This window comes from Camellia sinensis, chromosome 15, assembly GCF_055761805.1.
Source record: "Camellia sinensis isolate YWXY chromosome 15, ASM5576180v1, whole genome shotgun sequence".
NCBI classification, from domain to species: Eukaryota; Viridiplantae; Streptophyta; class Magnoliopsida; order Ericales; family Theaceae; genus Camellia; species Camellia sinensis.
The window spans coordinates 105,468,336-105,491,571 of NC_138975.1; the positions used below are offsets into that span (position 1 = coordinate 105,468,336).

Below are 23,236 nucleotides of genomic sequence, written 5' to 3' on the forward strand. Positions count from 1 at the left end.
GATAGTCAAACTTGACCTTATAATAGAAAAATCTTACCCAAGTATTAAACCCAAACCCACAAAGAATAGAATTCTAGTTATTTAGTTTCTTATAATCCAAACCAAAGCTATACGAAAACACAAACCAAGTCAAATAAGAATTCTCTCCTACAATCCTAATCCATATCCATAATTTCCTCCTAGAAATTTCCCAAACCGGTGCTCTGCTGCTTGGCTATTTCCCAAAGCTTCTCCCTGCAAAATTTTCTTGCAGATTTTGGGTCACCCACGTGGGATTCAAATTTTCCACGCCGACAATGAAGAAGAAAACAAATTTTACCCCTTCGAAGAGCAGGCCTCACCGACCCACAGGTCCAACTCGCACTCATGATGATGGCTGGATTTTGTTTTTCATGCCATGTGTTTCTGCAGCAAACATGGAATTTCTCACACTGTCGGCGTTGTTGCTGCGGTAACGCTCGAAGTTGGGCATCCAAATCTCCGCTCCCGCCGTTGCAAATCCTGGTAACTACATCTGTAATTTGATGCCTACTATTTATATGTGTGTTGCACAATATTTACCTACACTGTTTTGATTCTTGGGTACATGTTAAATAGATGCACACCAGGTGTTTGTCAATATGTATCAATAAATAAAAAGTTTAACAGCCTCATTTTGCCGAAACAGATTACATATTTGTTGTATGCATTTGACCTGGAACCTACCACAAGAAACTTTGTCCAAAAAATATGGCAGGAGAGCAGCAGGGTCAGTGAAAACAAAACTGAAACATAAAAAAAAAAAAATATCGGATTGTTCTGATTAATATAAAAAAAAAAAAAACCGATTTATGCTTGACAACATGAGTGCACCTCAAAAATAAACAGTGAAAACAAAACTGAAACATAAAAAAAAAAAAATATCGTATTGTTCTGATTAATATAAAAAAAAAAAAAACCGATTTATGCTTGACAACATGAGTGCACCTCAAAAATAAACTCCTCCAAACAAAAATAAGGCTAATTTGGGAATTGGGCCAATGGTTTGAATTCCAATTTTCTTTTAATCAATTAGTTTGTGTGTGATAATGTTGCTATTGTTGTCGTTGTGTTGCTGTTGTTTAATGTATGCTTTTTATTGTTGTTGCTTTCCACCCTCTTGCTCACCATGTGTTTGACAAAATGTTGAAACGAAATTGGAACAGGCTCACTATTTATTTACTTAGTTGTTTGTTGTTATTCTTTATGTTTTGTTTCGTTAATCCCATGAGATCAATGCTGTGACTTTTTTTTTTGGGTGAATATCAAAGCTGTGGCTTCTTGCATTCTCTCTCCATGTTATCCTATTCTTAGCTTTTTAATCATTTTGTTCGCATATAATCTTGAAAATTCCTTTTCCTAATTGTCAACCTATCATGTGGTCTTGCTTTAGAGTTTCAGCTTTTTAAGTAATTTCCTTCTCCACTCATAATCAAGATGATTTTCACCAAAGAAATTGTTGTTGGTGCATTATCTATGATTTTCCTTCACATAATACAACATAAACATCCTGCCCAAGTGCTGACGAACATCTTGCCCAAGTGCTGGACTAATGTTAGGAGTCTTAGTATGCTACCTTGTGAACTTAAACCAAATAATCTGACATAATGACAATGATACAGATGAAATAAAAAACCAGATATTCAGAAAGTATATGAGGTAAACGCCTAAGAGTCTAAGACAGACACAATTAGCCATATGGCAAGCACCACGTAGAACTCATAAAACTTCGGCTTTTACCAATCCATACCAAGAAAGATGAAACAAATTGGGATTTCTTAGAGAAGAAACCAAGGGAAAACAGAGAATGAAAAGATTCAATCGCTAAAAAAAGATGAGAAGATATCAATGTAGAAACCAAATATTGCATGCAGAACCCAAAAAAAAAAATAAATAAATAAATAAAATTGTCTATGGTTCCTCAATTTTTATTACATTACATGAAAGTTGTGTGCAGGTTCGTAAAACAAAATCTCTTAAGAGTAACATTATTTTCAAGACCAACATAGAATTCACTAATGACATTCACACCATGTATTTGGGTGTCATAGAATTCATAGAATAACAATAACAACCCAAAGAAGATTTCACCAGGTGCACAAAGTTTGACATGCATTAGGATGCTTTTAATTCAAGTGGGAAAGCTTCTATTCACTATGTGGCCTTCAACTCTAGGAGTGAAAATTTTGTATTTCCATTGGCAATAGCAACAGTCCATGCCTCATTATCCCAAAATGTTTCAGTTTCTTTTCTTAGTACTGCCAAAGGAACTCTCTATGAATCAAAAAGTTTCAAACTTCAGTTATTCCACTTGTATATTCTTATGGTGTGTTTGGTCGAGGGATTTGAAAAGGGAAAGGGAAAGGGAAAAGGTGTATGAAACTAGGTGAAATGTAGGTATATTTTATTTACATTTCACCTACCTTTTCATTTTCCTTTTCCCTTTCCTTTTCCAAATTCCTTCCCGAATCTCCCAACCAAACACAATCTAAGTAAATTGTAATCTTTTTATTCCCAACTTACTAGAGATAAGGAAATTGCATTATAAACATAATGTATTTTCAATAGTTATCAATTGCTTTTTTAAGCGTTAGATGTTCCAGATTTGAAATATATTGTAGGTCCTTAACATACCAATTACCAAACACTGGAAAAGTATCCACGGAATAGGATTTCATTTCCAGATTTGGTTCCATGCAAACCAACAAGGCTTTGAGGAGTGACTAAAGGAAACTCAAGTTTCAAGCACCACTCTATTGATTCTATTCCACTTCAAATAGTTTGCTGAAATTAAAATCATCTAGAAGCTGGAGCTTAGACATGTCCCTTATGAGATGTACAAGCTTGCAGTGTTTGCATCAATTCGATGAACAGAGATGTTATTTAATTTTGATAGATGAGTTAAGGAGACACGCACTTGAGTCTATCGGGGGAATACGGCTTAAATCGCTGGGGTGTTCCCTATGGCAATGGAGGTTTTTTTTTTTTTTTCTTCCTAACTTGTAAAACACTCTAAAGTTATATTCAGGAAAAATACTCAATTTTTAGCCCAAGAATTAGAAACATAGAAAAAGTAAACAACATAGAGTACTTTAGAGTGAAGTTTCTTCAAAGTAAAAGGCTTTGGAAAAAGCATCCATGGAACTGCAATAATTGCCGAAAACAACAATTTGATCTGCAAAAAATCTATTATGAATCAACCAAAAATTTGGAAGTTAAATAATTTGAGCTCACACAAAATACAAGAAGAATGAGACGGCTGAGACAAAGACAATGGTTGTTTCTAAGGGTATGTTTGGTTTTGCAAATTTGGGTTTTCATGGGGGTTTGGTTTCTTCTTTGGCTCACCGCTCTCCCAAAGAGTTATTTACTAAACCAGAGATTTTTCAAAAATTATTTATCAAATGCAACTTGTTTTGAATTTGTAGGCTCTTTGTTCAATTATTTAAATTGTTCATTTAATATATCTCTCTATTTGTAGTTGTATATTTCACATATTTATTTTTAAAAAATAAACAATATATGAGTTTGGAAATAGACTTATTTTTTTGAAACAAATATAATGCAATCATATTCAAAAATTATTTATCAAATGCGAGTTTGGATTATAATTTGGATTAGTTATTGACTAAATTTAGGAGCAAGTCCTTAGATATTGTTAGTTTTGCTTACCACTAAACTTTTGCTTCCATTATGCAGATAAAAGGGATAAATAGTAGTTCAATGGGCAAGTGTCCTCCAGTTTGAATCTCATTGGTTGGTTGGTCTGGCTTTGAAGATAGTATCAGATGATGATCCAATGAGGAAAAATCTCCTTTTGGAAATGAGACTTTCTCAAGAGACTGAGAAATTAATTTTATATCTTTACTTATTAATAGAGAAATAATTTAAGTTTATTTATTTTCCTGAATTCTAAAATGGGTTTGAATTGATGGATTTGAAAACAACTTTATTAGGAATTGTTTGGGTCGGGCACTAGGTTGCGTGCAAGGCAGCCACCTCACCAGTATATATGTATAAAGTGTGGATTGCTGATGAACAGTAAATTTTTGTCCCTTACCAAATTACTTATTTGCCCCTTTTGCTTTTAGTCTCAAATGCTTTACACGGTATAAAAGGAATAATATTAGGGTTGTAAGTGCAATTTCGCTGTGTGGGTGGGTTGAAAAGCGGGTATTTTTTTGACTTTTTTACCCTTTCTTTCCTTCGTTCTTGTGTGTGTGCACATTGTCCACATTGTGCAGCGTTTTGGAAAATATAAAATCACAGGAGATCTCATCTTCGGGTGATTTTATTTGCACACCACATTTTGTCTCAGTACACACCATTTGTGTCTTCTGGGTATCAACTTCTGAATAAATAGATATGTTTGGAAATCTACTTTCGAACAAAAATATAAATGTTCGGATATCAACTATTGAATGGGATTTTTGTTCTAACAATTAGTTTTTGTTTAGAAGTCGATATTCTAACATTTTATTTTTGTTCAGAAGTTGATATCCAATTGGCACAATGATGTGTACAAAGATAAAGTATGGTGTGCGAATAGAATTACCCTTCATTTTCATCTCAGAATCACAAAAAGCTGGCCTTTCTTCTGTCTCTTCTTTCTATTTTCCTCTTCCCTCTCTTTCTTCTATAATCTAGGTTAAATCTTCTCTGGAAATTCTTCGGATGATTCAACTGGAACGATGGAAATTCTTCATTTTGGCTACCCACTCAGGTTGCTGGGTTTGAAACCAAGTCCCGATCATCAACATCAGCGCCTCAACATCAGTTCTTGGTTTTCCCTCATCAGTCTCAATTGCTACTTAAATCAGTGTCATTCTGTTTGCTGGTTGCTTTGCCGGGTAATGATGCCTATGTTGTTTTATTTGGTTTATCTTTTTGGTATTATTCATTTGAGATAGGGTTTCTTGGTTACCGTGGCTTCGTTGCAGATATCTGGTTTGTGATGTGCTCTTCTTGAATGCTTAGCTTTTCCTTGCATTTTTTCCCCCTGCTTTAGATTTTCTGGTTAGGCTATAGATCTACTGAAGTTAATTATACTGTTGTTTATAAAGTCCAACTCTGATTGGTCTATGTAAATTTACATTCAAGATATTTGCTTAATACAAAAAATGGTTTTCTATTTTATTTATACGGATAATAACAATTTATTATAATGATATTAAAATTAATCTTGTAGTTTCTGTTCGATTCTATACCACATGTGTACATTTATTTTCATTCAGTTTTTACTATAATTATTTGGATTCCATAAACACTGGTCTTTTGCTTGCAAAAATTGCATAGACAATGGTATGATTTTGTTGTTTCTCGCTATTTTTTATGACCTTGTCTCATTTTGATCTTTTCATCCTGCTGTGTTCAGTAGTGAGATCAGGATTACAGCTGGATATATTTGGTGTTTTCTGTAGTATCCAGTATACATTGATGCATATATTTATGTGCAGACTAGTTCAGTTACCGATCGTTTGCTTCTATAGCAGTATATGATTTTTTTTTGTCAATTGGTTACATACTACCTCTGCGAGCTGATTACAAGTTTGGTCTAATATTATATTAAGTTTTCTGGTGATTTTTGTCAACTTGAGGTTATTTGAGAATTAAAAGCACTGTTCTTGCTTTGTTATGTGAAACATTGCTCTTGGATTCTTTTTTGACTACTTCTAAAGCAAGAGTAATTGGAGAGATCATGAAGAGCCTCAACGGAGTTAGTAAGCAATGTTATGATGAGGGTTGGACAGAACCAGAGGCCGCTCAATCTCTTTAAATCATTTTTACATTGTAAAATTTTTATTGAAAATTGATTTTTCAGACATTTCAAGAAGCAAAATTACTAATTAATTTTTTGTACTTGAGATTTCTAACATTATTTTTAATTGATATTAATACCTAATTTTCCCTTTTTTTTGGGTGTGTGTGTGTGTGTGAGATATAATCAATCTTAAGTTGGTTTTTATCAATTTTAATTACACATATTTATATTTTGCAGAAGTTATTGCTATAACTGTTGTCAATAAAATTCTAAGAATGAACAATACAAGAAAAAAGTTTTATCTTTTATATAGGTCAATACATCAACTATATTATTTACTTCTGTTTGTAGAGTTCATTTACTTTTTTATTTTTAAATTTCTAATTCTGACAAGATATCACGTCAATCAAGATTCCTCCCTTTTTATTTTCCTTCGACAAATCACTCCTTAAATCCTTAATCCAAACATAACTATAATATATTAAATTATTCATTGGCCTGTTCCTATGTTTGGGCCTTAGGCCAATAACAGAGTCGGTTTTGGACAGAACGTGAACTAATCAATCATTTATTTTATATTCCATTGCGTTTCTTGACTGGAAAAAAACTACACACATGCAATTCCAATTCTAGAAAATTATTCTTATTCGATCCATTTTCTCATTTTTGTGTTTACTCATTTTGCTCGTTTATTGATGGTTTACGAAGTTTTTGGCTATTATATTTTTCCACCCATCATTTATTGAAATACCTATTCATAATTGTCTTTATGCATATGATTTTTTCTTCCCCGAGGTTTTAATGTGTTTGTTTTTCCTATTGTTGGCTCAAATAATTTAAATTTCTTCTAAATCCTATTTGTACATATTCTGTATAAATCAACTTACAGCTCAATCAAATTCAAGATATCAAAATTGAATGAGCTCTTTTGCTTACCTCTATCTCTAACAGTGTGTGTGGTTAGGAGATTTGGGAAGGGATTTAGAAAGGGAAAGGGAAAAGGTGTGCGAAATTAAGTGAAATGTTTCCCAAATCTCCCAGCCAAACACAGTGTAAAGGGGTGCAAGCACTTCACTTGCACTTCTCCTTATGTTTGAGTGTCTTAGATTGCACTATTTGTATCTCTAGAAACATTGTTATGTCACCACCTTCATATTCATAAATAAGCATTTCTACTCACAAATAAACAAAGCAGTTTTATTTTATTTTTTTAACTAAATGTTCTGTTTAAAAATTTAGAAATTTCCACAGATCTGTGAATGGTCTTGCCTTTTCATATACTAAAATCTTATAACAATGAATGAGTGTATTATGAGATTTACAAATTCTCTGTGTATGAATCATGAATTTGGGTAGAGATTTAAACAAACCATTCCTAAAATGCATGCATACTTAGCTTTTAAAGGTCATGATTGCTATCAATAGAAACAACCATGTCGGAAATTTTAGGAAAATGCTATCTACCCATAAATTTTACACCGAAAAGTATCCCAAAAGTGAGGTGTATGGTGCAGATTCAAAGTTGGTTTGATGTGAGTTCGCCCGGAATGAATGTGGTCTATCCTGCATATGTATTTTTTTGGTCTATCCTACATATGTATTTTTCTAGATGATTGTTCTAGGTATGTAGTATTGTTGAAAATTTTAACAAGTTGTGTTCTATATTACAATAAATTTCTATAAATCTAAGCATTCCTATAGGATTGTGATGTAGTGTCATGTGCATAGCATGTGTTAGATAGAGTATCCTACAAATAGAGTACCACATCACTTGTAACGAACTTGGATATATTGAATTTGAATTGAATTGAGAATTTCTCTCTCTAATATCTCTCTAAGTTCCTCTCTCTCTCTAGTTCTTGATTGACATCATATTTTGGTATCAGAGCTTCAGGTTTATTGTTCCTAATTCATGTTCTAAATGCATGAATTGTGGGAGAGATACGTACCTGAAATTTGAAACCCTAATTACGAATCACAATCACGTTCATAGTTGTGTGAGAAGCCATCACGAAGCAGTAGTGGAAATTCCGTCGAACTCAAGACATAGAATCGAAGCTCGTGGTTCGCAAATCTGTCTCAAATCGTGAATCGCAACTTGGGGTTGAATTGATTTCGCGAGTTGTCCTTTGTGATTTATGGGAGCTCGATTGAAGATTTTTAGTACTTTTGTGATCAAGATTCGACTTGCGATTCTTCGAAGTTGGGCTTCTCACAGTCGAATTCAGAGCCAAGATCCGAACTCGAGTCCAAGCCCTAGTCAAGATCTGATTTCGATTTGTCACTGTCGTAAATCGAAGTTGCTGTTCACATTGCGATTTCAGAATCACAGAACACATCGATTCAAAGTTTGTTGGATTTTCGCAATTGCGAATCTGGGTTTTGTACTCTTGCGATGAAATCATACCTGGGCTGTTCTTTGATGTTGTTCTGGACTCGATTGACTGAAATCAACATGTGGGTAAGTGATTTTTGGAGTTTTTAATCCATCTGTGTTGAATTTCCTATGTTATATGAAGTCTCGAATTCTTTAAATCTGCGTGCATCAATCTGAGTTCAATTCTTGTCTTCAACATTTTGGGTTTTGCCTCTATTGTGACATTATCTGTTCACTATGCCGAGATTGTATATTGGTTCACTGTTTTATCAATATTCAACTGGGTGAGATTACTGTGTCTCTGCATATTCTGGGGAATTGTTCAATGTCTCAATGAGGTCGAGGTCGAAGGGGTGGTCGTGGTAGGGCTTATATCCCAGATTTGGGTGATCATGATGGGGGTAATGGAATTCCGTATCCAAGAGATGAGATGGCCGAGATGAGACGACAAATTGCCGCGTTAACCGAGACGGTGCAACATCTCCTACTTCCTACCGGGGGTAGTGATGGTTCCGATGATACCGAAGGTAATACTCATCATTCTTTTGATAATATCTTCTGGGCCCCACGATGGCGTCGAACGGATGTGGATAGGATGGAACACAAATGGGAGAACAATATCAAAATTGAACTTCTCGAATTTCATGGAAGCCTCAATCCTGATGAGTTCATCAATTGGCTCAACACCATTGAGCAGATTTTTGACTATGGAGAGGTCTCCATTGAAAAGAAAGTTAAGCTTGTGGCTATTCGGTTGAAGGGGAGAGCTTCCACTTGGTGGGAACAACTTTAACTCAACCGTTGCCGATGTGGAAAGGAGAAAATCCATGATTGGGAGAAAATGAAAAAGAAGCTAAAGGGCCATTTTCTACCATTCAACTACCTCCAAAGTGTTTATCTCAAGCAAGATGGTAGTGTGAATGAATACACGAAAGCCTTTTATCAATTCATTACACGGGCTGACTTAAGTGAAAGGGAGGAGCAACGGGTGGCCCGCTATGTGAGCGGCTTGAAATCTTCCATCCAAGATGTTCTTGCCTTGCACACATTACATTGTGTTTCCGAAGCTTCTAATCGGGCCTTAGCCGTGGAGAAGCAACAAAGCCGCCATGCTTACCAAATGGGACAACACTCCCAAGGAGGGTTTCGAGATGGTTTTAGGCCGGGTCCTTCCACTCCTAGCTTTGCCAAATCTAATCCTCCTTCCAAGTTTGTGGATAAGGGTGCTTCCTTCTCTCAAGCTCCTCGTCCTAATGGTGCTTTCGGAAACCAAAATACACCACAAGGTGGAACATTCAAATGCTTTAGGTGTGATGAACCAGGGCATAGATCTTCCGATTGCCGCAAGAACATGGGTAATAACCGAAACAAGGCACTTCTCATTGAAGAAGTTGAGGAGCATGGTGACTTTGAAGATGCTCCAATCTTTGATCCTTCGGGTAAAGTGGCAATTGGTGGAGATAGTGATGAAGAAGAGAGTCTTGCTCTTTTGTTGAAGAAGACTCTTCTCCCACCAAAACTAGAAAGCCAAGAAGATTGGTTGCGTACCAATATCTTTTATTCCTCTTGCAACATTGGTGGCCGTGTTTTTAACATGTTCATTGATAGTGGAAGTTGTGAGAATGTAGTTTCTCAAGAAGTGGTGGACAAACTTTTTTGAAAATCAACAAGTTTTATTAAAGAAGAAAGTGTGGAGGACAAAAAGTCCTCGTACAATGAAAAAGAACCCAATCAAAATAAAAACAGCTATCAAAAAGAAAGAGAAAACAAGAAAATCCAATCACTTGGGGTTGCAAACAGCAAACCAATCCCTAGAAATCAAGAAAAGTGGAACTCCTTTAAACGGAGGAGACCCAAAAGCCCAAAATGAAGCCAAAAACCCAGCCCTATCCCACAAAGAGTCTACAGCAGCCCCCTTTCCATCAAAGATCCGTGAATTCCTCTCCAGCCAAATAATCCGGAAAATAGCACAAACAATACAAGACCACAAGGTTTTGGCTCTCTTAGAGCCGCCGAACCCGTCAAGCTTAACAAGAAGCATATGTGTGCAATCCTGTGGAGCAGCCCATTTAACATCACACAAACCAAATAGATGCTGCCATAATTGAATAGCCATCGAACAATGAAGAAAGAGATGATCTGCCGATTCCGAACTCCTCTTGTACATCACGCACCATTGAGGGCAAAGATAGTGATTAGGCCTTCTCCTTTGGAATAGGTCATTGGTCATGACACCTCTATGAGCTAAGGACCATATGAAAAACTTCACTTTATGAGGGACACCCGCTTTCCAGATTTTCAAATGAAGAGGAAACAAACGGAGGACTTATCAATGAGATTGTCAAACAAAGATTACAAGAAAAGACCCCTGAAGAGCTGATATTCCACACCCTTTTATTGGGAGATAAAACTAAGGAAACCCCATTAATCAATGTCAATAAAGATGCTAACTCAAGAGACTCCCTATTACTTAGATTCCTACGGAAATTGAAATTCCAAGAGATTGGTGCCACATCAGAACATGCCACTGACGCAATGGACACATTTCGCGCATGATCCAATCGATATAAAAGTGGAAAAGCTTTGTCAAAAGATGTATCCCCCACCCAAACATCCTCCCAAAATCGAATACTAGCCCCATCACCCACTTTCATAGACACAAATCGAGACATAATGGGAAACAAACGAGAGATAGACTTCCACGGAGAACGACAATTGCCTCTGCTAACCACAATAGAATCTCTACCATTAGCCTGAATTCCGTACTTTCTTTTAATAATAGAACACCATAAGGACTCGCTTTCCTCGGGAAATCTCCACAACCATTTGCTCAAGAGGGCAATGTTTCTAGCAACAATGTTCCCAATAGCAAGACCCCCTTTATGCCAAGGAAGAGAGACAATCTCCCATCTGACTAGGTGATCCCTCTTACCCTCATCAAACCCCTCCCATAGAAAATCTCTCAATAATTTCTCAATTTGCCTTGCAAAACGAACTAGGTATCTTGAAAAGGGACAAAAAATAAATAGGAATATAACTCAACACTGATTGTACCAAAGTGTATCTCCCACCCCTAGACAACAATGCTCGCTTCCAACCCTCCAGTGGAGGAACATCCCCATCCTTATTCTCTATCTTGGTTCAAGAAAGGCAATGAGATCAAGGTTACATAATGGTGCTTGTTTTCATTTTCTATCCGACAAGAATACTTTGATGAGGCATGGTGTGATATAGTGCCTACGGATGCTTGTCACATTCTACTTGGGCGACCTTGGCAATATGACCGGCAATCTTTGCATGATGGCAAACGGAACACCTACACCGTTGTCAAGAATGATATCCGGTTTACCTTGCTTCCAATGAAGGAAAAGGTTACTTCCAAGGATGTTTTCAAGTCATCTCCTAGTGCTGCTACGTTGCTTGCTTCTAGGGAGTTTGTGGAAGAGAGTCGAAATTTTGGGATTGTATTGGTGTTGGTTCCGGTTGTACACACGGGTGCTTCTAAACAAAAGGTTGAGGTGGCTACTCTTTTGGAAGAGTATTCTGATGTCGTTCCCCAAGAACTTCCTTCCGATTTGCCTCCTATGCGTGACATTCAACATTGTATTGATTTGGTACCCGGGTCGGCGCTTTCAAACAAACCGGCCTATCACATGTCTCCAAAGGAGAAAGAGGAGTTGCAACAGCAAGTGGAAGAAATTTTGGCTAAAGGGTATATCCGGCCTAGCCGTAGCCCTTGTGGTGTTCCGGTGCTTTTGACACCTAAGAATGATGGCTCTTGGCGTATGTGTGTGGATAGCCGTGCAATCAACAAGATTACAATCAAGTACCGCTTTCCAATTCCAAGATTGGATGATATGTTGGATTGCCTTGTCGGATCAAAGGTGTTTTCTAAGATTGATCTTAGAAGCGGGTATCATCAAATCCGCATCAAGCCCGATGATGAGTGGAAAACGGCTTTTAAAACGCCTCATGGCCTATTTGAGTGGCATGTGATGCCATTTGGGCTTACCAATGCTCCGAGTACTTTTATGAGAGTGATGACACAAAGTTGCAACCATTTTTGGGGGTGTGTGTAGTGGTCTACTTCGATGATATTTTGAACTATAGTCAAAGTTTGGAAGAGCATTTGTGCCACCTTCGGCAAGTCTTTGAACTTTGGAGGCGAGACAAGTTCTATGGCAACACTAAGAAGTGCACCTTTGCTATGGACCAAGTCATCTTCTTGGGATAAGTTGTGTCTTCTCGTGGGGTGCTTATGGATGTGGAGAAGGTCAAAGCAATTGTGGAATGGCCCACTCCTCCTAGTATCCAAGAAGTACGGAGTTTTCATGGTTTGGTTACTTTCTATAGGCGATTTATCCGAAACTTTAGTAGCGTCGCTGCCCTTTTGACCAACATTCTCAAGCTTAAAGTTTTTGAGTGGAGCAAGGAAGTCGCCGATAGCTTCCATCTTTTTAAGAAGTTGCTTACCGAGGCTCCAATTTTGGCATTACCGGATTTTGACAAGACCTTTGAACTTGATTGTGATGCATCGGGATTGGGTATTGGAGGCATCCTTAGCCAAGAAGGGCGGTCCATTGCTTTCTTTAGTGAAAAGTTGAATGGGGCAAAGCTCAAGTATTCCACTTATGACTTGGAATTTTATGCCATTATCCAAGCCATCAAGCATTGGAGCTACTATCTTGCATACAAGGAGTTTGTGCTCCACACCGATCATGAAGCTCTCAAGTACATCAATAGTCAATCCCATCTTAACAAGCGCCATGCCAAATGGGTGGCCTACTTGCAACAATTCACATTCTCTTTGTGCCACAAATCGGGGGTTATTAATAAGGTGGCCGATGGGTTGAGTAGGCGAACGGCTCTCTTGATTGAAATGAAAAATGAAGTTGTGGGTTTTGATGAATTTCGCACATTCTATGCAAGTGATCCTTACTTTTCCAAGATCTTTGATGCTTTGCAAAGGGGGGATAGGACGGCTTGTCCAAGTTACATGATAAGGGATGGATTCCTCTTCCATGGCCTTAAGTTGTGTGTTCCTAGTTGTTCCTTGAGGGCACATTTGTTGGTTGAGCGTCATAAGATGGGGCATTTTGGTAAGGACAAGACCCTTGGGTTGCTTCAAGATGCTTATTATTGGCCGGGCATGACCAAGGATGTGCAACGTCATGTGAAGCGTTGTCAAATTTGTCAAAGGAGCAAGGGGACTGCCACTAATGCGGGGCTATATCCCCCTTTACTGGTGCCGGATGCTCCTTGGCGGTGCATTAGTATGGACTTTGTGTTGGGCCTCCCTCCTACTCAAAGGCGGAGTGATTCTATCATGGAAGTGGTGGATCGTTTCTCCAAGATGGCACATTTCATACCTTGCAAGAAGACCATGGATGCTACAAACATTGCTAATCTCTTCTTCAAGGAAGTCTACAAGTTGCATGGGGTGCCTACTTCTATTGTGTCCGATAGAGATGTTAAGTTTCTTGCTCACTTTTAGAGAACTTTGTGGAGGAAAATTGGCACGGACTTGAGTTTTAGTACTACATTCCATCCGCAGACCGATGGTCTAACGCAGGTAGTGAACCGTAGCCTTGGCAACTTCTTGTGGTGCCTTGTGAGGGATCACCCCAAGAGTTGGGATGGCATCCTTCCTTTGGCTAAATTTGCTTACAATTCATCTATCAACCGCACCATAAATACTTCTCCCTTCGAAGTAGTTTATGGAACAAGGCCTTCAAGTGTGGTGGATTTGGTGCTTTTGCCACTCTCAAGGAGAGGAAGCGTTAAGGCGGAGGAAATGGCCACGTTCATGAAGAGCATTCATTCTCAAGTGAGGGCCCAAATTGAAAAGTCTAATACGAAGTATAAGGCGGCCGGTGATGTGCATAGGCGAAGAGTGGTGTTTGAAGTAGGGGATCTTGTGTGGGTGGTGTTGAGCAAAGAGAGGTATCCCGTGGCACCTACACTAAGGCCTCGTTTGGGAACAGGCTTTTTTAGTAATTTTTTGGTTTTTTGGCTAAAATATGATGTAAAAAAAGCTAGTATGTTTGGGATGACTTTTTGGTTTTTTATGAAAAGATGTGCAAAAAGTAGAGAGAAAATGGAATCTTTGACTTTTTGGTATAATTTATTGGCTTTTTGATTTTTTTAGTAACTTTTTGGCTTTTAGGCTAAAAGAGACAGTTCCCAAACGAGGCCTAAGTTGAGTGACAAGAAGGTGGGACCTTGTGAGGTGTTGCGCAAGATTAACGACAATGCTTATGAAGTCAAGCTACCGCTCATTTAGGCATATCCAATACCTTTAACGTGCAACACCTTGTACCGTACTTTCTGGATGCCTCTTCCATTGATGATACCTCTATCCTTGCAGAATAGTTCCTTGAAAAGTTGTCATCTTGTACTTTAGGTTTGTGTCTTTCATTTCTAGTATTGGTTATATTTTGTCGTCTTCACTTGAGGACAAGTCTTTTCTTAAGAGGGGGAGTATGATGTAGTGTCATGTGCATACCATGTGTTAGATAGTGTATCCTATAAATAGAGGAGTACCACATCACTTGTAACTAACTTGGATACATTGAATTTGAATTGAATTGAGAATTTCTCTCTCTAATATCTATCTCTAAGTTCCTCTCTCTCTAGTTCTTGATTGACCCATCAGATTGGCTAGGACCTTTGTGGCTATTCTTCAACCTGATCTCAAATGAGTGACTATATCTTAAAAAATTAGTTTCAAATTAATAATTAACAAACTGAGAGATGCATAGTTCATTATATCTTAAAGTGTGTGCAAGCAGTTGCAAGGAAACTCTAGGTAGACTTGACAACTCAATGTTGGTAGGTACATTTCCCACTACTTTGTGTTCCTAAAAGGCCATTCATTTGGCTTCAAAGGATTTCAAAATGTGCATTTTTGGGACTCAATAATTCTGTTGTGCTACTGTAACAGGTTGAAGGATTCAAAACGAACTTAATTTACTTTGATTCAAACCAAGCCACCTGCCTCGGAAAGTTTGTCACGGGTATGTCTAGATCATTTCACTCTATGTTGATACTAACTTTCCTTGTTGCAGCTTATGTTGATTCTAATTTGCCTTTGTTTGCAGTTCATTCATATCACTTTCTCGAAATGTGAATTCTGATGTCAGGTTAGTCTTCAAAACTAATTTTTGTTTATATCTATCCAAGTTATTGAATGGCCCCATCATGTTCAAATTTTTGGATGCGTATGTTTTGTTGCCTAGAAATCTAGTGAACCATAAAGTAGTTAATTTCTTTTTGGTTGTTGTCTATGTGTTTTATTAGTTTATTTTCATGTCATACTCATCTAAGTGCATTGTTGCATTGTTTATACACCATATTCAACTCCACAAAAAATTGGAAGTAAAACTAAAACTGAAATTAATTGTATTGGGCACTAGGTTAGCACTCTATATAAAGCCTGGATGTAATTTCAGCCCCATGAAATGTCTTTTGCCATTCTTCTATGTTCTGTTTTCTTATGCTTGGGCATAATAACAAAAATCATTATGTATGTTTTCTATTATGGTTTTTAAACTGGAAATCTGTGAAGTAGAGTTCTAGAATTGGGTTTTTCTCTTCAATGTGGGATTTTTTATATTTTATTTTGGGTAAGTTATGAAATACATGCGAAGAATATACACATTATGAGGCGCATACCCCAAGTAATACAACACATCTAACACAGCCCCCCAATGAGGGGGACACTAATGAAAAAACACAAACAACTCCTAGCTTAATCAGTGAAGTAGTTTTGGGAGAGAGAAAACTTGGTACTTATGTTGATCATAGCTTAAGTTCTTATTAGATAAGGAATATCTAAGAAATAATAGGGATATGCATGCATTTAGGTGGTAGGTAATGAGCTGGTATATTTTTAGTTCTTGGATATTATGTGGTTGCAAATTGCAATACAGTAAAGTTATTAAATCAACCTTCATAAGAATTGTGTTGGTTTATCAAGAGATGCCAAACCCCAGCCAACCATTTTGATTTAGTAATGCAAGAGAATAGTAGGTGAAGTTCTGCATGATGATTAAGATATGCACATTTTGCTTTAGTAATTAACACATGAGATTTGAAATTAAAATTCTACATGATTATTTCTATCATTTTTCAATATGCACATTTTTCTTTAATAATAAATTAAAAAAAAGAAAAAAAATTGTGATTAAATTTATGTTTGTCACAATAACTATTCCTGTAATGTAGAATCAAGCTGTGTTTGGTGGAGCTTTGGAAATGTAATTTCACACCTTGGTTTGAGTTCTGTATTTGGTTAGAATTTTCAAAAATTGATACTCGGACGTCCGGCCGATTGACCGGAATTGTATTTGTTTTTTTTTTTTGGCAATTGGCACTTGTTATTTTTATATTTTAAATAAAAAATATTTTTGAAATTTTTTATGAGCTTTGAATAGAGTTTTGAGTTGTGTGTTTGGTTATGAGCTGCAAGTTTTTCAATCAAACAACTTTTCTAATTTCAAAAATTCAAAACTCATAACCAAACAAATTTTCTCTTTTCAAATCATAATTCCAAAACTCACAAACTCAAAATACAACTCTATTCTCAAATCTTAATTTTAAAACTCTACCAAACGCTTCCTAAATCTTCCCTTTAGGTCACAATTGCTTTTTTTGGTGGAAAAAAGGTAATAAAGAAAAGTTGATGCGCTTGTTAATTATTAAAAAATATTTATTTATTTATTTTTTATGTAGAGAGAGAAAAAGAGTGAAAAAGATAAGGGGGTAGTGATGGAGGTGCATATCTAGGGTTTTGTGGAAAGAAGAAGATAGAGGAGGAGGGCGGCGATAAGGGAGGTGTTGTGGTTGACAACAGTTAGAGCTAAAGAAGCTTGTGGTTGGAAGTGGGATAGGGTTTAAGGTTTTGTTATTTTTGATAATTTAACTTAGGGTATAATGGTGTGATATGAAAAGAATTAAAGTTGGGTTGTCCAATAATAGTTGTGGGTGGCATTTAGAGGCTCCCCTTATTGTTAAGATCAAGCGCTTACCATCTCACAAAAACCCATAAGTAGTGGTGAAGGCACAACTTTATTTCTTTAGAAGGTATAATGCCAAGCGCCACAAGTCGATTGTGACTTGGCCTCACGCAGGACCTCCGCCACGGCAGGATGCTTGCCCCAACCCAGGCCAACAACGCCAACTCTTCAATTTCTTTGACGATAGTGAATGGATAATCTTGCCCCACGATTTGTGTTCAATTTCTAAAGGGCATTATCACTAAGACTAAATTGACACGATGTAAAAAGGGCTAAATAGATGCAACTTGAATTACAAGGAACAAATTGATATAAGAGACAAACTGACGAAGAACATAATAGAGGGAAGAGAGGTTGGGAAACACACACAGCCACAACATTTTACTCTCAATAATTATAATTCATAATCTGATCATTACGATGACCAAATCCTAAAGGACCAAACCCTAATCTAATTCGGAAACTTTTCTAATATTATTTGGGAAACAAACATAAAATCATATATTAGTATTAAGACATTAAATTTAACTAAATACTAATAATAATATTCTACCAATTACACTTATGAGACCAAAATGCCTTCGGGCCCATGGGCTTCGCCTGAGGTTTCCAAATCCAATAATGGGCTTCCAAATAGCCAAGAGTTGTTCCGTCAATTTTATTCCATTGAAAAGAACTAGACTCCAGCGAGCTAAGAGCATGACCAAGAATCCCATCGGAAGGAAGAAAACACTGAATCAATAAAGAGGCCTTCAATTTGACGGTGTGCGAGTTGGTGACATAAATGAAAGTGTACTTTGTCTTGCCATCAATGAAAAAGTCACGCCCAGTATGAATGACATTGTGATCCCATGGCTATGTACGACCCAGTAGAATATGACAAAGCTTAAGGGGAAGAACATCACGCATTATTGTCTCTTTGAGGTTGCCCATGCTAGAGGCACTGCTTATCAACCTTTAGTTCCGTGTTGGTTATCCATGCCACATGATAAGGCTTGGGATGTGGCTTAATCTTGTAACCTAGTTTCTTTATAGCTCTTTAGACAACATTAGTGCAACTTCGTATATCAATTACTAGAGAGCACATTTGATCATTACACTTTACACTTGTACGAAAGATTTGTGCTCGCTACAATCTTTTCGGGCAATTTCTTGTTTTCCTTAATAGTAAGCAAGTAATGGCTGAATAATTCCAATCACCCCATCTTGAAATTCCTCATCATTGCGGTAGGGATCAAGGGGATCAATAACCTGTTTGTCAAGCTTTGCTTTCTTAAACTCTTATGCCTCCACAATGTCCTTATTCTCAATCACAACAACTGGCTTAATTGGTACATTCATCTTGGGAGAAGGGCAGTCTTTTGCTTGATGTCCAAAACCTTGACAATTAAACACTTAGGCTTACTATTACCTCCATACGAAGGCTGGTAAGTACCAGGAATAGAACGAGAAGGCTGATCAGAAAATGTTCTACAGATGGTTTCTACAAAAGTCTTCTCACTCCATGGAAGGGTGTCCACTGGGGAATGCATACGAGACTTCTTCTTCCGTACTTCTTCTTCCATATGAATTGCAACCTGCACAGCGTCTGCCATATGGTAAAGCCTGCTAGTAGTCAATCCACAAGAATTTGCAAATTTAATCCGTGACAGTATATAGAAATCATGACATCTTCATTCCATGGAAACTCAAACCTAGTAACGAAATTGTAGAACAATCAAGTGTATTCATCCAATGACTTTCTCCCTCGTGTTGAGTAAATTGCAAGTGAGCTTGTTGCTTGTAACTCGGTGGAACAAAGAAACAATTCGTTGCAAATTTTTATGTCCTCCTAACTAGGTATAGCTGCATGTGTCCCTGCTCATATTTAGACCACTAAATTTTGGCTGTTTCCTTTAATTTTGCTGAAACAAAAAGTGGTTTTCTTTCCTCTGTCAAGTGGTACCAGCAAAAAAAACTCTCTAAACTATGCAATCAATCAAAAAATACCTCTAGGTCATGGTTCTTATTAAAATTTAGAACTTTTAGCTTGGCACTCCTATTGACATCAGTCAAACAATGATCCTCTAGACTGTGGTGTCAGTACGCCAAAGCATGAGGTGGAGGTGCACGTAAAGGTCCAATAGCTGCAACCTGATCTTTTCCTTTGTCTTCTAAAAATGTGGTAGCTAACGTCTCTAAATTAGCCTGCATCTGGGCCATTGTTTTTGTGCCATCTGGTCTTGTTTCCTCTGCATATGTTGATGTGATTGCTTGAATTCTTGCTGATATTGGCTTAAGGTATCAACTTTGGAGCTTAACTCGGCGTTAATCACAATAGCTAAAGGGAAGGATATATATATTTTTTTTGACTAGGTATGCGCTGGTTCTAAAAACTGGTTAGTGTGCTGGTTAGGTTGGTGTTGTGGATAGGTTGGGGTACTGGATTGGCTAGATTAAAGGGCTGTTGGGCTAGATTTGTTAAGCATATTTGTATTTTGATATTATTATTTATTATTAAGGGTAGTTTAGTCTTTGGCCTTTTTAGGGTTTGGTTAGCTTAGTTATATATATCTCTTTCTATGTAACCTGGTTTTATTATGCTTAATAATACTATTGTTGTTTTCTTTTTATCTCAATTAGCGTGGTATCAGAGCGAGGGGTTAAGCTTCTACCTTAACTATTGATTCTTCATGCCTGACGGCTGTCGTTTTGCTGCTCAGGTTGCTGAAATCTTCCAGTGAAGTTGTCTATGAACTTGTTTAGTCCTGTTTCTCTCCTTCGTAACTTCATTGGTTACTGAAATCCCCGTTCCTCTCCTTCACAACTTCTTTGGTCGCTAACACCCCCCCCCCCCCCCCCTCTAATGGTCTGATTTTTATATATGTATTTGGGGGTGGTTTGAGTTTTGGGTTGCACTGGCCCTTTGGGCTAGGAACGAAATGGGCTGGATTAGGTAAAAGGTCTAGGGTTTGGCTCGGTTGGCACTTGGGTTACGGTAAGTGGGCTGGCTTGGTATGTTGGTGGGCTATTATTGGACTATAGGGCTGGATTTAGTATTGGGTCTGGTAGGGTTTAATCTAGTCTGTTGGGTGAATTAATATGGGTTGGATGAATTAATGTGGTTGGGTTTAGGGTTATTAACTTTTTCTTTCTCAGTTGTATACTTTATGATGCGAGGAGGCGGAGACGACAGTGGTGGCAAGGTTGACCAGCAGCGAAGGTTGATAACTGGTCATGAGTGAAAGACATAAAGAATCGATGGTGGAGAGCTTCGGTCACAAATAGTGGAATCACAATTGGGTAGGGGTTGGTTTGAAAATATGATGACAGCTATGTTCTCGCAACTTGATTTTGGTAATAAAACGAGAGAGGGAGGAAGAGGAAGAAATAGGGATTTTTTTGCTCTGATACCAAAATGATGAACAAAATAGAGAGAAGAGAGGGAGGGAAACACACATGACTTCAACCTCTTGCTCAATAATTCTAATTCTTACATTGATCATTACAATGATAAAACCCTAAATATGTAGGACTAAACCCTATTCTGATAAGGAAACTTTCCTAATATTATTTGGGAAACAAAATTAAATCATATACTAATATTAAGACATTAAATTTACCTAAATACTAATAATAATACTCTACCAATCACACTTATGAGACCAAAATGCATTTGGGCCTGCGAGTTTCGCCCGAGGCTTCTAAATATAACTATGTGACATTGACAATCATAAGGGTAGTCATATTGGCTAAGCATGCCAAACAAAACCCTTCGGTAAGGGGTAATGTAGAAAGCCTTCTAAATAATAGATGGAATGAGTCCATATGTCACGCTAATAGTTCAGTTCCTTCATAATTATTATGAGAGATTTGAAATTTGTCCTCGTTGATTGTGACATATCTAGTTTGTTATTTTTTTTGTTGCTGTTGATAAGTATGGAGCAACCACATTTGTTGTTAATCAACTACATTTCTCTCCCTAATTCTGTCCCCCTATATATTTTTCTGTTTTTTGTGTGCGCTTATATTTGGGTGCAAGTAAATTGAAAAAAAAAAAGAATGCTAATCTGTTTACAAAATGAAATTGCTAAGCTTTGTCGTCAATACTTTCAAGTCTTCTAACAACATCCATGTCATATAATCGAACTAAAATTAAACAGTGATATATTTACATATTTGCACCATTTGAATCTCAGAAAAAATAGTGTCTTAATCTTCATCATTATCGTCGTCATTGTCGTCATCATCATCATCTTCTTCTACCTGTTCTTGTTGTTCTTCTTCTTCTTCTTCTTCTTTCATCATCATCATCATCGTCATCATCATCATCTTCTTCTTCTTCTTCATCATCATCCATCATCATCGTCATCACCATCATCATCATCATCACCACCACCATCACCCCCACCACCACCACCACCACCGCCATCATCATCATCATCATCATCTCTTCTTCTTCTTCATCGTCGTCACCATCATCATCTTCTTCTTCTTCTTCTTCTTCTACTTCTACTTCTATTCTTGTTATCATTAGTAAAATCTCAAATTTACTTAACTGCATTATATCTGCATCCACGAAAAATAGATTATTAGACAAAAATATAAATAATAGACCAAAAAATTTTTTAAAGAAATTTACATACTATGGATGCCCGCGTTCAACAAATCTGACCGCATCACATTGGAAGTTTCCAAATTATGCCCATGTATTCTAACTAGAAGTTCTGTAACCTGCATGACCACAACCACAAACACCTATATTTGTTGAGATTTTTTGACAGAACATAAACCATCCTCCGATTCTCACCCCTCCCTCTCATTGTCACCACATACTAGTTCTATATTATTGTTCTTACTGTTTCACCATCGTCTAGTAAAAAGAAGGTCCTCCAAAGAATATGATGATCATCATCATAACCTTCATCATCATCATCATCCTCCTCCTCCTCCTCCTCCTCCTCCTCCCCATCCTTCTCTTCTTGATCTTCGTCTTCTTGGTCCTCCGCCTCCTCCTCCCCCTCCTCCTTTTCTTCTTGCTCCTCCTTCTCTTCCTCTTCTTGATCTGTTTCTGTAGTGATGACCTCCTCCTCCTCCTTTTCTTCTTGCTCCTCCTCCTCTTCCTCTTCTTGATCTGTTTTTGTAGTGATGATGCACATTGGCTTGGCTGACCTGCAGTCATTTATAATATGAACAATATCAAGAAAGATTGTTTCTTTAAACCTGATTATCCCTTATACCCATGCAGAACAGTATTGCAATTATGCTAATAATTCTGAACATAATTATCATATTATAGCTTCAAAGAGTGGGGACTCACCTTGATTCTGTGGTGTTCAGAATGTTCTCCATTGGAGAGACAGTGAGGTGTTCTTCTCTGGGCTTAGAAGCCTCTGCACTAGTAGCAGTCTCTGCAACTTTTTGAACATCCAAATAACACAGCATTTTCCCTTCTCTGTCTTCAGTTCTTGTACAAGTTTCTTTTTTCTTGAATATAGTATGTTCAGAGAGAGAGAGAGAGTCTTTGTTATCAAATATTTATAATTGCTGGAGAGGGGGGGCTTAATAGCAAGTTATAGGTTAGACTCCTGAAAAAAAGTTTCAAGTTGAAAAAGAATTTTTTAACTACTTCATTCTTTTTTCATTCTGTCAAGTATACACACATACATCACACACAATGAACTGTCAGCAAAGGCTCTGTTTGTTTAGTTTTTGAATCATAATTTGAGTTTTAAGTTGTGTTTTGAAAAAAGAAAACTTGTTTGGTTATGAGTTTTAAAAAGAGTTTTGAGTTGTATTTTAAAATTGTTTTGGGTTTATTTTTTTAAAATATTTAAAAATTTTCTTTTTTATATTTTTTTAGGGTAAACGTTTTTTATTGTAAATATTTATTTATTTATTTTAATATGCACTATATTTACTGCATTCGTGCTTTGTATTTTTTTAAATATTTTAAATATTTATTATTTTTTTAAATATTTTTATATTTTAAATATATTATTTTACTTTGTAAATATTTTTTTAAATTTTTTTTTAATTTAAAAAAATTTTGGATTGCCCATATATATCTAAATCATAACAAAT

At 36.9% G+C, this 23,236-nt stretch overlaps 1 protein-coding gene across 38 annotated transcripts in view; it reads left to right on the plus strand.

Annotated features, from left to right (window-relative positions):
* Positions 1-23,236, plus strand: part of LOC114279355 (uncharacterized) — a 114,839-nt gene that overhangs the window by 59,348 nt on the left and 32,255 nt on the right. For 30 of the 38 annotated variants that reach the window (XR_014356926.1, XR_014356933.1, XR_014356932.1 and 27 more), the window contains exons 1-4: positions 53-504; positions 3,718-4,868; positions 15,100-15,172; positions 15,257-15,298. The gene's annotated coding sequence lies outside the window, so the exon portion shown is untranslated. Of the gene's footprint in view, positions 1-52; positions 505-3,717; positions 4,869-15,099; positions 15,173-15,256; positions 15,299-23,236 lie in introns of those variants that run through there. The other 8 variants (XM_082909576.1, XM_082909575.1, XM_082909573.1 and 5 more) reach the window with 4 other exon arrangements.